The sequence below is a fragment of the Acinonyx jubatus genome, chromosome A2 (genome assembly GCF_027475565.1).
Source record: "Acinonyx jubatus isolate Ajub_Pintada_27869175 chromosome A2, VMU_Ajub_asm_v1.0, whole genome shotgun sequence".
NCBI classification, from domain to species: Eukaryota; Metazoa; Chordata; class Mammalia; order Carnivora; family Felidae; genus Acinonyx; species Acinonyx jubatus.
In genome coordinates this window covers 65,857,192-65,872,170 of record NC_069383.1, presented here as the reverse complement: position 1 = coordinate 65,872,170, position 14,979 = coordinate 65,857,192, and the positions used below count along the sequence as shown (strand labels likewise).

General features: G+C 36.5%; 1 long non-coding RNA gene across 1 annotated transcript in view; it reads left to right on the top strand.

The window, feature by feature from the left end:
• The first annotated feature begins 842 nt into the window (after nucleotides 1–842).
• Nucleotides 843–14,979, top strand: part of LOC128315009 (uncharacterized) — a 366,744-nt gene continuing 352,607 nt past the window's right edge. Inside the window, exons 1-2 of the long non-coding RNA XR_008297394.1 lie at nucleotides 843–4,987; nucleotides 11,322–11,453. This is a non-coding gene — a long non-coding RNA (uncharacterized LOC128315009). The remainder of the gene's footprint in view (nucleotides 4,988–11,321; nucleotides 11,454–14,979) is intronic.

Here is a 14,979-nt window from a genome sequence, read left to right as displayed (position 1 = left end):
ATTTTTGTATCACGGGAATGCTGGCCTCACAAAAGTGAGTTTGGAAGTATTTCTTTCTATTTTTTGGGAGAATTTTTGAAGGATCAGTATTAATTCTTCTTTAAGTGTTTGGTAGAATTCACCAGTGAAGCCTTCTGGTCCTTTACTTTTGTTTTTGGGAGGTTTTCGATTACTGATTCAATCCCCTACTGGTAGTAATCAGTATGTTAGATTTTCTATTTCTCCACGAGTCACTCTTTAAATCTGGAAAACAAAACATTAAGGAACAGCAATGCTTTAAATAAAGCCATAAAAATTATAGTCACCTCCATCAGTTGATTCAGTCGCCTGTAATTAATTCTTGTTTTGCTTCATCTTGGGTTAGCAGCTTTATAGATCAATGAGTTTTCCATTAGAGTTTTAGAAATTCTAACCTAGTTTCGTGTTATAATCTTAAAGTTATCAGAAACCTGTGCTTGTCAGAGTCTTTTCTATGAATCTCCTTGAAGAGAAACACTTTTCAGGAAAACTTTGCAAAAGGATCAGAGTAAAACAAAAACTGCCTATAAAAGACAAAGACCTAAAAATGGCCTGGTTAAAGATCTGGTATGAGTTTATTATGGCAGAGTTGACAACAAAATTTGATTATTTCTCTGACATATGTTGTAAAGCAATAAGTAGAATTATAACTGATAACATTATACCAGAACACATAAGTTTTAGGTATTTTATTTAATTTCTGAATTACTTACTTTAATTATATATATTCCCATATAAATATGATCTAGAAGTTTAAATATTACTTTTTATTTGACATTTTCCATGAACTTTAGCATATCAAATAAGGCTAAGCAAATAACATTGCTCTTTTTATAAGGATAGAGAGTAACTGTTTTTTTTTTTTAATTTTTTTTAATGTTTATTTTTGAGAGACAGAGAGACAGAGCATGAGCAGTGGAGGGGCAGAGAGAGAGGGAGACACAGACTCCAAACCAGGCTCCAGGCTCTGAGCTGTCAGCAAAGAGCCCAACGTGGGGCTCAGACCCGTGCTCTGTGAGATCATGACCTGAGCCGAAGTCGGACGCTCAATAGACTGAGCCACCCAGGCACCCCGAGAGCAACTGTTTTGAGAACTTCTAGGTACCCTCTGGAAAAGTCCAAGTTCATTCAAGAGCAAAAAGACTTCATTTAGAATTTGATTTGGGGAAGTTTACTTAAAATGCCAACATTTTTAAAACATTTGATCAAATAGGATCACAGGTCACTGTGAAACAATACTTATTTACCCATGCAACCAAAGTAACAAAAGATTCTAGGGAGAATACAGAAAGTTAGACTGTAGTAAGAAACAAAAAACAAAAAACAAAAAACAACTTAGGTCTTTTAATAGAGAAGACTCAGTTGTTATTGTTTTTAAGTAGTCAAAGACCTGATAAAGATAACATTGAATGCAGGAAATATTTTGAGAAGACACAGAATCTTTGTTTCCCAGGCACAGACCTTAAAGGAAAATCTTTATTTATAAATTTCTTATTAAGAGCAGACCAATAATCTAAGAAAACCTTGTTCTTTTAACAGAGAGATTTTATACTAGTATACTTTTGATATTAAAACTCCTTTTTTAAAAAAAATAACTAAATCCATTTCAATCTGTGTCTCAAGATTTCTTTTCCATAGACTTCTACAACTTTTTTATGTGTATTCACCCTTTGTCCACCCCCCTTTTCTTCATTCTGGAATAATCATTCTATTTTAAGACAAAATTACTTTCTTTTTTCCTTCACCAGCTTTCCTGCCAAACCTCCCGCCCCCCTTGTGTCTTTTATACCTTTCCTTATCCAAAAAACACATTCTATTTTCCTTACCTATTTTTCATATACAGTTGTTTTGTCTCACCTTTATTATTTCCAGGAGATTTTATCACATATTTTACTTAGAATTCTTAACCCTTAGAATCCTTAATTCCTAGGAAGCAATTCTGGACTGGCAAATTTATAAACATATTTAATAATTTCTAAAGTATATTCTTCCTCATAGTAAATTTTTCAATGTGACACAAAACATGTTTGCTAATAGACCCAAATATCTTTTGTCTTTCTGTAAAGATGTTAAAAAAGACAAGAGAAGACAAACCTATGTTTAGCATTTATTTTATTTGGAGATAATTTTGATATTCAATGAATAGCGAATCAAATCAATATTATTTAGTTTAACTTAGCATAAACTTTTATTTGCATTTATTTAAATTACTTGCTTTTAGCAATTATGCTTGGATTAGACATCAAATAGCTCATCTTAAGCTATTTTTGTTGTTGACAAATTTTGTAATATGGAGATAGCATAAGCTTATTTAACTCAGGTAAACCCAGGTAGAAAAAGTTGTATGTCTGCATTACCTTCATGTTGATAACTGTGAAGACACTATTGTTTTATTAAATCAACAAACTTAAAACTAGCTTTTATTTATCAAAGTTTGTCTCAGATCATATGAACTTGCAAAATATTTGGGTTAGTTTGTATATTTCTTAGAGTTTTAGAAATACTGTATATAAAACACTTATTTTTCTCTAAGCCAACAAAATAGGTCTCTTTACAAATTGACTTTGGCAATACCATCTGAAGTAGAAAAACATCACACATCTATAATATGTATACATAGACCTACATAAACCTATAGGCAGACACAGAGACCTCACATTTTTTACTCTAAAATTTTAGCTATAAAAACTTACTAGTTTATAAAAGAACAGTTGGATCCAAATTGTGTTTCTAGAAGATGAATGAGGAAGTTAAGGTTACCTCTCAGATGTCCAAACTTTATTACTGAAAATTTTTATTTTCATGGTGTAAGAATCCTTTTAGAGCTATTTTTGGAGTCTCTTAGTTTTTTTTTTTTTTTAGAAGTTTCTGGATACCATCAAAGAATGCATCCACTGTCTCTAAGAAGTTTGACACCCTCTCTTGTGAGGGACATCCTTTAAGGTAGACTTACTCAAGGTAAGGTTTCTCCAAAGTAGCTACTACGATTACAAATTATCCAAAGTTCACCAATTTTCTAAAAAGTTACAAGTTTCCGGTTCCATGATGGGTATACACTGAAGAAAAAGGAATTTTCTGACAGAGGTGAAGAAAGTGATTTGACAAGGTGGAGTCCATCTTTGCCCTTAGATTCCCTAAGATGTCTTAAATTTGAGGTGACCTGTTTCTTCATAGCTTTTCCAAAAACACAGGGAATTATGTATTTTCCCCCTTTTGAACAGAATAGGCTGACTTAACAAGAAGCTTCAGCATACAAAATACAGTTATGCACGATAAAGTTGGAGAGCTCAAAATACAAAGAGAACAGAGCTTGGGTCCAAGGGACTTACCCTCAAACTCCAGGATCAGCCAGAAAGCAGGGAACTCAGTGGGCTCTGTGGATACTGGCATCTTTTTGCTCATGGGCCTCAGAGTTATTGGAGGGGTCTTCTTTGTACCCCATATCTGATGACTTGAACTGTCAGTAGTTCAGAAATGGCAGAAGTAAAACCAAATAGTTATTGAAATACTAATTAATATAAGTTTATCATGCACACACTGAGAACACTCAGACCAAAATGTGGAGTGCAGCTCAGGGGTATATTGTTATAAAGCAGCTTGTGTAGTGAGAAAGCTGTGACTGTGTTCTTCACAGTGACTAGTTACGGTATTAAAATTTTCTTAAATGATAGGGAATTGGTTAGTAGTTACCTCATATCAATTTTGGGAAGCAGTTTAAGTTTTGCTTATGATTCCCAGAGGTATAAGCAAGAAATGACTCAGGTTAAGTTAGTCTTGCAAAATAAGCTAAAGTTAACTTTCTATGACTGAACTGCTTTTGTCTGCTCAGGGAATTAAAAGAAATTTTTTTCAAAGTTTATTTATTTTGGTGGAGGGAGGGGCAGAGAGAGAGAGAGAGAGAGAGAGAGAGAGAGAGAATCCCAGACAGGCTCCACACTGTCAATGTGAGCCCGACATGGGGCTCGAACTCACAAACCACGAACGAGATCATGACCTGAGCTGAAATCAAGAGTCCGATGCTCAACGAACTGAGCACCCAGGAGTCCCGGAATTTTTTTAAATTGAGGTAGAATTGATACACATTGTTACATTAGTTTCAGGTGTACAACACAGTGATTGGACGTTACACATTATGCTATGCTCGCCACAAGTTGTAGCTACTATTGGTCATCGCACAACGCTATTATGATATCACTGATTATATTTCCTATGCAGTGCCTTTTATCCCTGTGATTTACTCATTCCATAATTGGAAGTCCTCAGGGATTTTTTTAAAGCTGGTCTCCATTTGTTTTTTAGTTTAATAAGTTAAACAAATAATAGTAATAAATAAAAAAATAAAAGGTAGAAAAATAAAGAGATGGAGGCTGCCAGCTTCAACAAGGTAGAGGGAGAGAGTAAACATGGCTCTCACTAAGCTCCCTCCCAGAGAGTATCTCAGCTTCTGAGCCCAGTGCTTTAAAATCAGGAAATGAGCCTCTTTCCCATAAAGTCTGGGCACTTTTCAAACAGCTCCTGTGTGCTGGGCTTTGGAGCAGGTGAGTCTACTCACGGGCCCTTTAAGAGCCATTCCTCAGTTCGCACAGCCCTATGGGTCTCACAGAGGAGAGCTAGTGTGGTTTCCAAGCTGGGTGTCTTGGAGGCTGTCTCTCAGGGCAGGTGTTAAGAGGTGGGGTGTGCCATGTGAGATATGAAAACTTAGCTCCTCGGAGAGAAGCTCCAGGTTCTGCATTCCTTCTGGTCGGCGAGATTGTGTTTCTCCCTCTCCTGGCCGCTTCAGCGTGTTCTCCCTCTCCTTCCCAGTGTGAAGGAGTGGCTCTGATAGTTTTTAGGTTTTTTTTTTCCCCCAGTGGAAATTGTTCCATATGTAGCTTTAGATTTAGTGTCTGTGGGAGGAGGTGAGTTGAGGACCTTCCTATGTGGCCATGTGAACTGGACTTGGACCTTGCTGGTGAACTTTTTCAGAGAGGTAAGCAAATGCTATTTTCTCTTACTACTCCCTTCACCCCAAAGAAAAAGGGGTGCAAGTCCCTTGTAATGACTAATATTTATCGAACACTTAAAGATGCTGAGTTCCTCTGTGGCCCCGCCCATTTAAGCTGTACAGGCCTTTCATGAGGGCCCTTGTTCCAGTGAGGAGTCTGATGCCCAGAGATGTGAACGAACTTGTCCTGAGTGACACAGCTCTTAAGTGATACATGTAGGAGTCATCCCATCTCTATGTCTCCAGAGCCTGACTTTTTCAACCGTTCATCCTATTACTTTAATTTTTTTTGTTTTTTTCAAATTGCATTGAAAAAAAATGTATGCAAAATTAGCACATTTAATATGAGCATAAGCAGAGAATCATTACATGGAAAAGAGATGAATAATTCATTTAATCCATTTGTTTTTCTTCAGCAAAAGCTGAAGGAGACCTCAGAATCCTGTGGCAAATTCAGTCCTGGCCCTGGCTCGGGCAAAACCAGCTCTGCAGTGGCCTGTCTATGCCAATCTGCTGTGGTAGCCAGTGTTGTGTCGTAAACCGTTTTTTGTGAAATCATTTTTGATTTGGGGGCCAGAAGTGTCTTTGAGCTTGATGAGTATGAAATTTGATGGTCAGGGATGAGCAGAGCTATAATGTACTTTTGAATTACCCATCCCCTGCATAGGAATCTCATTTCGGGGAAATCCTACTGTATGTTTAGGAAATCTTCAGCAAAATGGCTTCAATTTTTTCTCAAAAATGAGTCAAGTAATTTTAATATGATTTTCAGTCAACTCGTTATGCCTTTTCATAATTTGCTTTCTGCCTTCCTGTTATTATAGGCTTTGAATTAGGTTTTCTTCACAAAGGGGAAACAACACATGATGGTATTTTCTACATACAGCAGAAGTGGATGGGTGCATTTGGACGGATTGCTCAATCGTCTTTTCAGACAGGTTTCATTATTCATTTGCCATATCTTACTCGTAGAACAAACACACCAACAAATTATAACCATTTTCTTGCTTTACTTCCTCAAGTATTTTAGAGACAGCTTTATACACAAAACAGGAATTGGAGTACTCTTAATACCCTGGCCTTCTGACTATAACAGGGATACTCGTTCTGATTTTTTATTTTACACATGTTTTGCTCATGTTCAAAATTAATATTCTTTCAAAGAAAGCATAAGTAGGAAGGCACGTTATACTCCATTCATTTAACTAGAATCCTGCTCAAATTTTGTCATGTTATAAATCACTTATGAATTCTTCCTTTTTTGTTAACTGAGCCTGATACTTACCTTTTCATTCCCCACCCCCCCAATGTTAGGGAAAATTGAATTATCATTAAAATAACACTTCTGTTCAAGTTTGAAATATGTATAGCATTTTACTCTACATAAGTTGTAAAAACTGAGGGATTAGTTGAGTTTAAAATGTAGTTCTTTTTTTTCTTCAGTTCATAGATATTTTCCCCTCCCCTGCCCTCCCTTCTCCTCTCACCAGATATCTATTAGATATTACTCATGCAGGACCTTTTTAAATAGATGCTTTCAAGCCTCCATATACTCTTTTACTTTATTTCTCTGGGCTGGGGCTTTGCATGACTTAGACAACTATAGCTTTCCACATTCGGGCCCCTGTTGCTCCTGTAAATTTATTTTTAAAAATTTAGCCGAGCTAATGGGTTTGTCCAAAAAAGTTTCTTAGTTTGCTTTTTTGTTTTCCTTTAGCTTGAGTTATGTATATCAAAAGGAAGGCCTTGGAACATTAGGGCAAAAATTGTATGTCATGTCTAATAGAATCTGTTGGGAAAAGTTAAGATCATACAGAGCCAGTTTGCTCCTCACTCAGAATAGGTGCTCCTTATTCACGCTATGAAGGAAGTCACTGGTGGAGGCAAGATTATGAATGCCAGTGTGTCTCTGGGAAAGAGTCTTATGCTCTCAACACCTGGGAACCTGAGAGCAGGAGGTGGTACTTGCTTCAGGATGGAATCTGGGGAAGCAGCAGCACCTGCTTCAGAGTTGAGATGGCTGCATGGAATATCTAGGCCACTGGGAATGGGGTATAAAAAGTGTCATGAGAACAGCAGAAAGTTTTCTCCTGTATCCAAGAGTGCCATAAACTTGGCAGAGCCCAGCGTAACCACAGTGCCTTGAGGTTGAGAGGAGTAGGCAGGAGAAATCTATCCAGACTTGACTACTGGAACCCAGATGGGATGGGTGTCTCAAGGGAGGCCAGTGTGGGCTGATAATAAATGGAACCTGGTACCATCTCCTGCCAACACCATGGCATTATACATGCCCCACGAGTTTTATGCAACCTTGGGAACAGGTTGGGAGAACCCCTAGATAGACTGAAATTGGCCTCAATTGGCTGAGATTTTAGTGTTCTCCATATGGTACAATTTGGGATTAAGGTAAAAATTAAGTTATAGAAAGGTAAAATTACATTTATTCCACAGTTGATTATGTGACTTGAAATTAACATCTGCTAGATATTATTTCATTCTTTTGATAGAATTTGTTGATATATATCATGTGGGAGATGCAATGTTAGCATACCGATTCTGAAACAGAGAAGTTTTAATATGGAGATACATATATTTAAGGACAGAGTAATTTATTAAAACAAAAAGCAAAGAGGATGTGTGACCTTAATGATATTTTCCATCCAATATAATCCTTAACTTTATACTGGCTTAAATAATCTTTATAAATAATGGTTTTGGATTAAAGGGATAATTATAGAAACATGGAGATGGGTAGAGGATGAACTCACACCTTTAATCATTCTTTTTTTTCCTCCCTTTTTCAGTTACATGTTTACAGTTTGTGGCTAACTGTAGAAATTGATCCCAAACACTGACACACTAAAAGGAATAGAATGTTTAGGATATCTTCTAGGGCTCTGCAAAGGGAAATGCCCTGAAGTGAGAATAGGACTGAACCTAATTCATCAGGCTACAAGTCTAACACTCTTTTCATCACATTCCAGTTATGTTTTCCCCATTTTCCCTGGGAACTCCTACTTGTGTGTCTGCAAAATAGTGTTTCTAGATTACAGTCATGATTTGCAAGTGGGTCCCAAGAACCCGTAAATTTCCAAGGAGATGGCTCTGGGACCTTTGGAGTGGGACATAAAGGAGGCCAAGAGGGGGTGGAAGTAGGTGTCTGTAAGACTTTTCACACAAGTGTTCAGTTATTGTTTTGACACACATTTATGGAATACCTACTATGTGTCATGCACTGGTATAAGGTCCTAAGGATACAGCAGTGGACAATATCGACAAGGTTCATGCCCTATGTAGTTTATAATCTAATGGGAGGAGACAGCACTCACTAAGTACATTCATTGTATGTCTTATGGTAATAAGTACTATGAAGACAAAGGAGAGAGAGGGTACAGAGGTTTATTGTTTTTTAATTTAATTTTTAATCTTTATATTGTGGGGCTTAGAAAAGTGGTTCTTCTACAGTGACATTTGAAGGAAGTGAGGGAGCTAGTCAGATGGATATTTAGGGCAAGAGCATTCCATGGATAGGGAGAAGCAATCATAAATACCTGAGTCAAGGGCTCACTTGGCATGCATTTAAGGAAAGGCAAACCAGCTAGAGTGGCTGGAGCAGAGTGAGCACTGGAGAGAATCTTAGAAGATGAGCTAAGAAAGGAAGCAGGAGTTGGACTTTACCCACCAATGTGAAAGGAACCTTCAGAGGGTTTAAAGCAGATGTGTTCTAAATGGACCACTCTGACTTCACTATGGAGAATGGACTCTATGGGGGAAGAGTGTAGGTAGGAGGTGATGAAGGCTTGGATTTAGATCATAGTGGTAGCAGTTTTAGCAGAAAGAAATCATTAGGTTTGCATATATTCCAAAGGGAGAGCCCAAGAATGACAGTTGGACTGGTTGTGATATGTGAGAGAAAGAGAGAAGTCAATGATGTCTTATTTTTTATATTCAGTAACATATAAAAACAGATGCTTTTATAAAAACACATGTATTTTACAACCTGATTTAAAATTCACTGGAAGTTACAGATACTCATTCACCTTCTGATCCCTATGAACTAGTAAGTTTGCTCTAATTTCTTTGGAACTCACGGAAGGGAAAAAATTGATTTTATGTTTCTAAAAGTCTATATATCTGCTTTTGGTCCATTCTGACAATTACTTTTATTATTCTTAAAGGTATTATGAGATTTGCATAGTTTCTTCAGGTGGTGATTTTAAAAAATGTATAAAGAGCTTTCACATAGTATATCAATCCATTGTTGAAAATTTGAAAGAAAAACCACTTTAATATAAATTGGAATGAATAAGTAAATAGAAAAGTATAACATGTAAATCTCTTCATGTTCTGTTTTAAAACTTGATATCCAATTCATGACTAAGCAGACCTACATGTAATCTGCAGATAGGGTAGGGCTTCCAGAATTAGCTTTTATGGAGGCTAAGAAACTCCCCAAATTGTATGTATATTCCTTTTTCTTGGAAGAGAGATCTTATTTAAAGAGAGAGCCATCTATTTCAAAAGGAGTTTTGGGACACCTGTGTGGCTCAGTTGGTTAAGTGTCCAACTCTTGTTTTGGACTCAGTTCATGATCTCACAGTGGTTGTGAGATCAAGCCCGTGTCAGGCTCTGCACTGACAGTGTGGAGCCTGCCTGGGATTCTTTTTCTCCTCCTCTCTCTGCCCCTCCCACTCTCTCTCTCTCTCTCAAAATAAATAAATAAAACATGAACAAAATTAAAAAGAAATTTTTAAGGTAAATAAGTTCAAGAACAAAAAGATTGGATGATAAGGAATTATGATCAGTTGGGCAGGGCCAAAGTTATCAAACAATAAAAGGAAATTTTGAAAGATGTTATAGAGGATTACTTTAAAAGTGTATCTGTTTTATTGCTCAACTATCTGCAAATTTAAAAATTATTTTTAATGTGACTAGTAAAGAAAGACCATTTCTAATATATTTTAAGCCTCTGAATAAAAACCGAATAAATAACTTAAACTTCTAAAATATTTATCTTGGGGGCGCCTGAGTGGCTCAGTCGGTTAAGTGGCGGACTTCAGCTCAGGTCATGATCTCGCGGTCCGTGAGTTCGAGCCCTGTGTCGGGCTCTGTGCTGACAGCTCAGAGCCTGGAGCCTGTTTCAGATTCTGTGTCTCCCTCTCTCTGACCCTCCCCCGTTCATGCTCTGTCTCTCTCTGTCTCAAAAATAAATAAATGTTAAAAAAATATTTTAAATATTTATCTTGTCCAAAAATGTCTGGAAACATATTTGAGGCATACTTTAAAATCAGGTGTTGACACCAGAATTATCTGTTAATCTACAAAATTTTCAAAATCTGTGAGTACTGACATTAGGCCTGAGCTCAGATTTTTTAGAAATGTTCAGTCAAAACTTTGAAAACAAAAGGAATCTGTAAATCACAAAATGGAAACGCTCTAATAATTCACATGTCTAGAAAAAAATGAATTGATTGTGTAGTTGGGTATGTCATTGTATGCTGTCTAATGTATTTAATCTACTTAGATATACTGTAGTGGGACAATAGATTCAAAAGTATTGTGCCTGGAAATTAAATATGTAAAATTCATATTCATTTGGAAATTTAAATATATGTGGAAGTTGAATAGACAGTTATGACTATAATGGTTGATGCTAAATTTCCTCAAGTTGTTAAGAAACAAAACAATAACAAGTCTAATTGTTCCACTTCATTATGTGGGAATTTATATTCTCTTAGGATTCTCAGATAACATTTAGTGTTCTTCTGTTGCAGAATAATAGTTTGATAGTTATAACAGTTAAGTGTCTTACGTACTACATTTATCCCTAAATATATTGCTGCTAGTGATTGATCATGGGAAAGATGTAGTTCTTTGCCAAATAAAGACCACTGCAGGAAAGAATAATTAGAATATTTCTAAATCATGTTCCTATTTTGTCTTCTCTTTACATTGCTCTGTACTTTATTTGATGATGACTAAATTTGATATTTATATTTTCCATCATATTCAAATGGCATAAACCTGGATTTTCAAATTTGTGGTCAGTTCCTGGGGCTTACATCTTTATTGTAAAAAATGTGTTGATCTTAAAAACAAACTGCAAATAAAACTATCAAGGATCCAAAGTTGTGTTCAACTCTAATACCTATATAGCTAAAATTTCTGAATCAGCAATGTGGTTTAAATTGTTGGGTGTTCTTTTCCAGTAATGTTGTAGCAGGCACTGACAGTGTCCCAGTCAAGTTCCTACTCCCCTCAGCATTTCAGTCTATATTCATTCAACTTCCATCTGCCAGCACCTGCATTTCTTTTCCAGAAGGATCTCTGTCTACTGGCTCCTGCTTTGCTCCCTGTACAGCAGATAAGTGCCCAGGAAGTAATGCTCTGCAGGCTTCCAGGGACAGGCTTCCAACAATGACCAGAGGAGCCCTCAACGACTGATCTTCAGGTGGGATAACTAACTTTGATATGTGTGAGCCATACCCTTGTTTGCCAAATCCCCCAGTAGTAATTTGCCTAATGGAACAAACTTTATTGAATTTATTCTCTTCCCTGCTTCACTTCTTCCCTCCATTTCTGATGCCTTCTGTGATCACCTCCAGTATAAACTATTTTCATTCAAATCTTTGTCTCAGGAAATGCTTCTGCAAAATCCACATTAAGACAAATGTCAATTGTAAAACTTTTATTTGATGATGATACTTCTCTCAATCATAAAGGTTAAATGATATATTTAATGAATACTGATTTTTTAAATCATATTTATTGATATATAGTTTACATAGAATAAAGTGCAATAATTTTAGGTGTATAGTTCACCCTAACAAGTTCCCTCCTGCTTTTAATTAATTCCCCGTCACTTAATCTGTCTTCTCTCACTAGATAATACTTTTTCTTACTTTAGAATTTCATATAGAAGGAATCAAACAGCATAAACTCTTTTGTCTGGCTTCCTTTGTTCTGTATTGTGTTTTTGAGATTCATTAATTGTGTGTTCTATGATTCAATAGTTTTTTTTTTAATTTCCAAGTAGTAATCCATTGTGAAGAAATACTACGATTTGCTTATCCAGTAACCTGTTGATATAAATTTGAGTTGCTTCCAGTTTTTTAGCTATTTTAAATAATGCTGCTTTGAATACTTATGTGCAGCCTTTGTGTGGACTTACCTCTCCATTTCCTTTGGGTAAATGCCTTAGGGTAGAATTGCTGGGTTGTATGATAAAGGTATGTTTACCTTTAAGCAAAAAGAACGAACTGGTTTATAGAGTGGTTTTATACATTTTACATTCCCAACAATAGTTTATAAGAGCTGCAATTGTCCTGTGTCTTCCCCAACACCAGGTATTGTCATTCTTTTTAATCTTAGCAATTCTAGTGAGTATTTAACAATATATCATTATGATTTTAGTATCAATTTGCATTTCCGTCATAATCTGTCATGACGCTGGGTATCTTTTCAGATGCTTATGCTACTCATATATCTTCTTTTTGTGACCTACCTGTTGACATATTTGCCCATTTTAAAATGACTAAGTTGTAGAAAATCTTTATATATTCCGAATACCAGCCTTTGTCAGATATATGTACTGCAAATATCTCTTGGTCCTCACTTGCCTTTCATTTTTTTAAAAGTATCTTTAGAAGAGTAGAATCCAATTTATCATTTTATATGGTTAATGAATTTTGGTATCTTGCCCAAGAAATCTTTGTCTATTCATTTTCTCCCAGAGGTGTTAGAGTGTTAGCTTTTTTTGTTTTAATCTATGATACATTTGAAGTTAGCATTTGTGTGTGGTGTGAGATAAGGGTTGAAATATTTTTCCAAATGAACGTACAGTTCTTGTGGCAACATTTGTTGAAATGACTACCTTTTCTCTGTTGAATTATCTTAACAACTTTACTAAAATTAATTGAAACTATACATGAGATCTACTGTTAGACATTATTTTGTTCCATTGATCTATATGTCAATACATTTTGGATTTTCCAGACTTCTTTATCAATATGTTATTGATATTACTTTAATCCAATTGCAGTCAGAGGCTATACAGTACATAATTTTTTTTCAATATATGAAGTTTATTGTCAAATTGGTTTCCATAGAACACCCAGTGCTCATCCCAAAAGGTGCCCTCCTCAATACCCATCACCCACCCTCTCCTCCCTCCCACCACCCATCAACCCTCAGTTTGTTCTCAGTTTTTAAGAGTCTCTTATGCTTTGGCTCTCTCCCACTCTAACCTCCTTTTTTTTCCTTCCCCTCCCCTATGGGTTTCTGTTAAGTTTCTCAGGATCCACATAAGAGTGAAAACATATGGTATCTGTCTTTCTCTGTATGGCTTATTTCACTTAGCATCACACTCTCCAGTTCCATCCACGTTGCTACAAAGGGCCATATTTCATTCTTTCTCATTGCCATGTAGTACTCCATTGTGTATATAAACCACAATTTCTTTATCCATTCATCAGTTGATGGACATTTAGGCTCTTTCCATAATTTGGCTATTTTGAGAGTGCTGCTATGAACATTGGGGTACAAGTGCCCCTATGCCTCAGTACTCCTGTATCCCTTGGGTAAATTCCTAGCAGTGCTATTGCTGGGTCTAGGGTAGGTCTATTTTTAATTTTTTGAGGAACCTCCACACTGTTTTTCAGAGTGGCTGCACCAATTTGCATTCCCACCAAGAGTGCAAGAGGGTTCCCGTTTCTCCACATCCTCTCCAGCATCTATAGTCTCCTGATTTGTTCATTTTGGCCACTCTGACTGGCATGAGGTGGTATCTGAGTGTGGTTTTGATTTGTATTTCTCTGATGAGGAGTGACGTTGAGCATCTTTTCATGTGCCTGTTGGTCATCCAGATGTCTTCTTTAGAGAAGTGTCTATTCATGTTTTCTGCCCATTTCTTAACTGGGTTATGTGTTTTTAGGGTGTGGAGTTTGGTGAGCTCTTTATAGATTTTGGATACTAGCCCTTTGTCTCCTATGTCATTTGCAAATATCTTTTCCCATTCCGTTGGTTGCCTTTTAGTTTTGTTGGTTGTTTCCTTTGCTGTGCAGAAGCTTTTTATCTTGATGAGGTCCCAGTAGTTCATTTTTGCTTTTAATTCTCTTGCCTTTGGGGATGTGTCAAGTAAGAAATTGCTACGGCTGAGGTCAGAGAGGTTTTTTTCCTGCTTTCTCCTCTAGGGTTTTGATGGTTTCCTGTCTCACATTCAGGTCCTTTATCCATTTTGAGTATATTTTTGTGAATGGTGTGAGAAAGTGGTCTGGTTTTAGTCTTCTGCATGTTGCTGTCCAGTTCTCCCAGCACCATTTGTTACAGAGACTGTCTTTTTTCCATTGGATGTTCTTTCCTGCTTTGTCAAAGATGAGTTGGCCATACGTTTGTGGGTCTAGTTCTGGGGTTTCTATCTATTCCATTGGTCTATGTGCCTGTTTTTGTGCCAATACCATGCTGTCTTGAGGATTACAGCTTTGTAGTAGAGGCTAAAGACTGGGATTGTGATGCCTCCTGCTTTGGTCTTCTTCAAAATTACTTTGGCTCTTCAGGGCCTTTTGTGGTTCCATACAAATTTTAGGATTGCTTGTTCTAGCTTCGAAAAGAATGCTGGTGAAATTTTTATTGGGATTGCATTGACTGTGTAGATTGCTTTGGGTAGTATTGACATTTAACAATATTTATTCTTCCAATCCATGAGCACGGAATGTTTTTCCATTTCTTTATATCTTCTTCAATTTTCTTCATAAGCTTTCTATACTTTTCAGCCTACAGATCTTTTAAATCTTTGGTTAGGTTTATTCCTAGGTATTTTATGATTCTTGTTGCAATTGTGAATGGGATCAGTTTCTTTATTTGTCTTTCTGTTGCTTCATTGTTAGTGTATGAGAATGCAACTGATTTCTGGGCATTGATTTTGTATCCTGCGACTTTGCTGAATTCATGTATCAGTTCTAGCAGACTTTTGGTGGAGT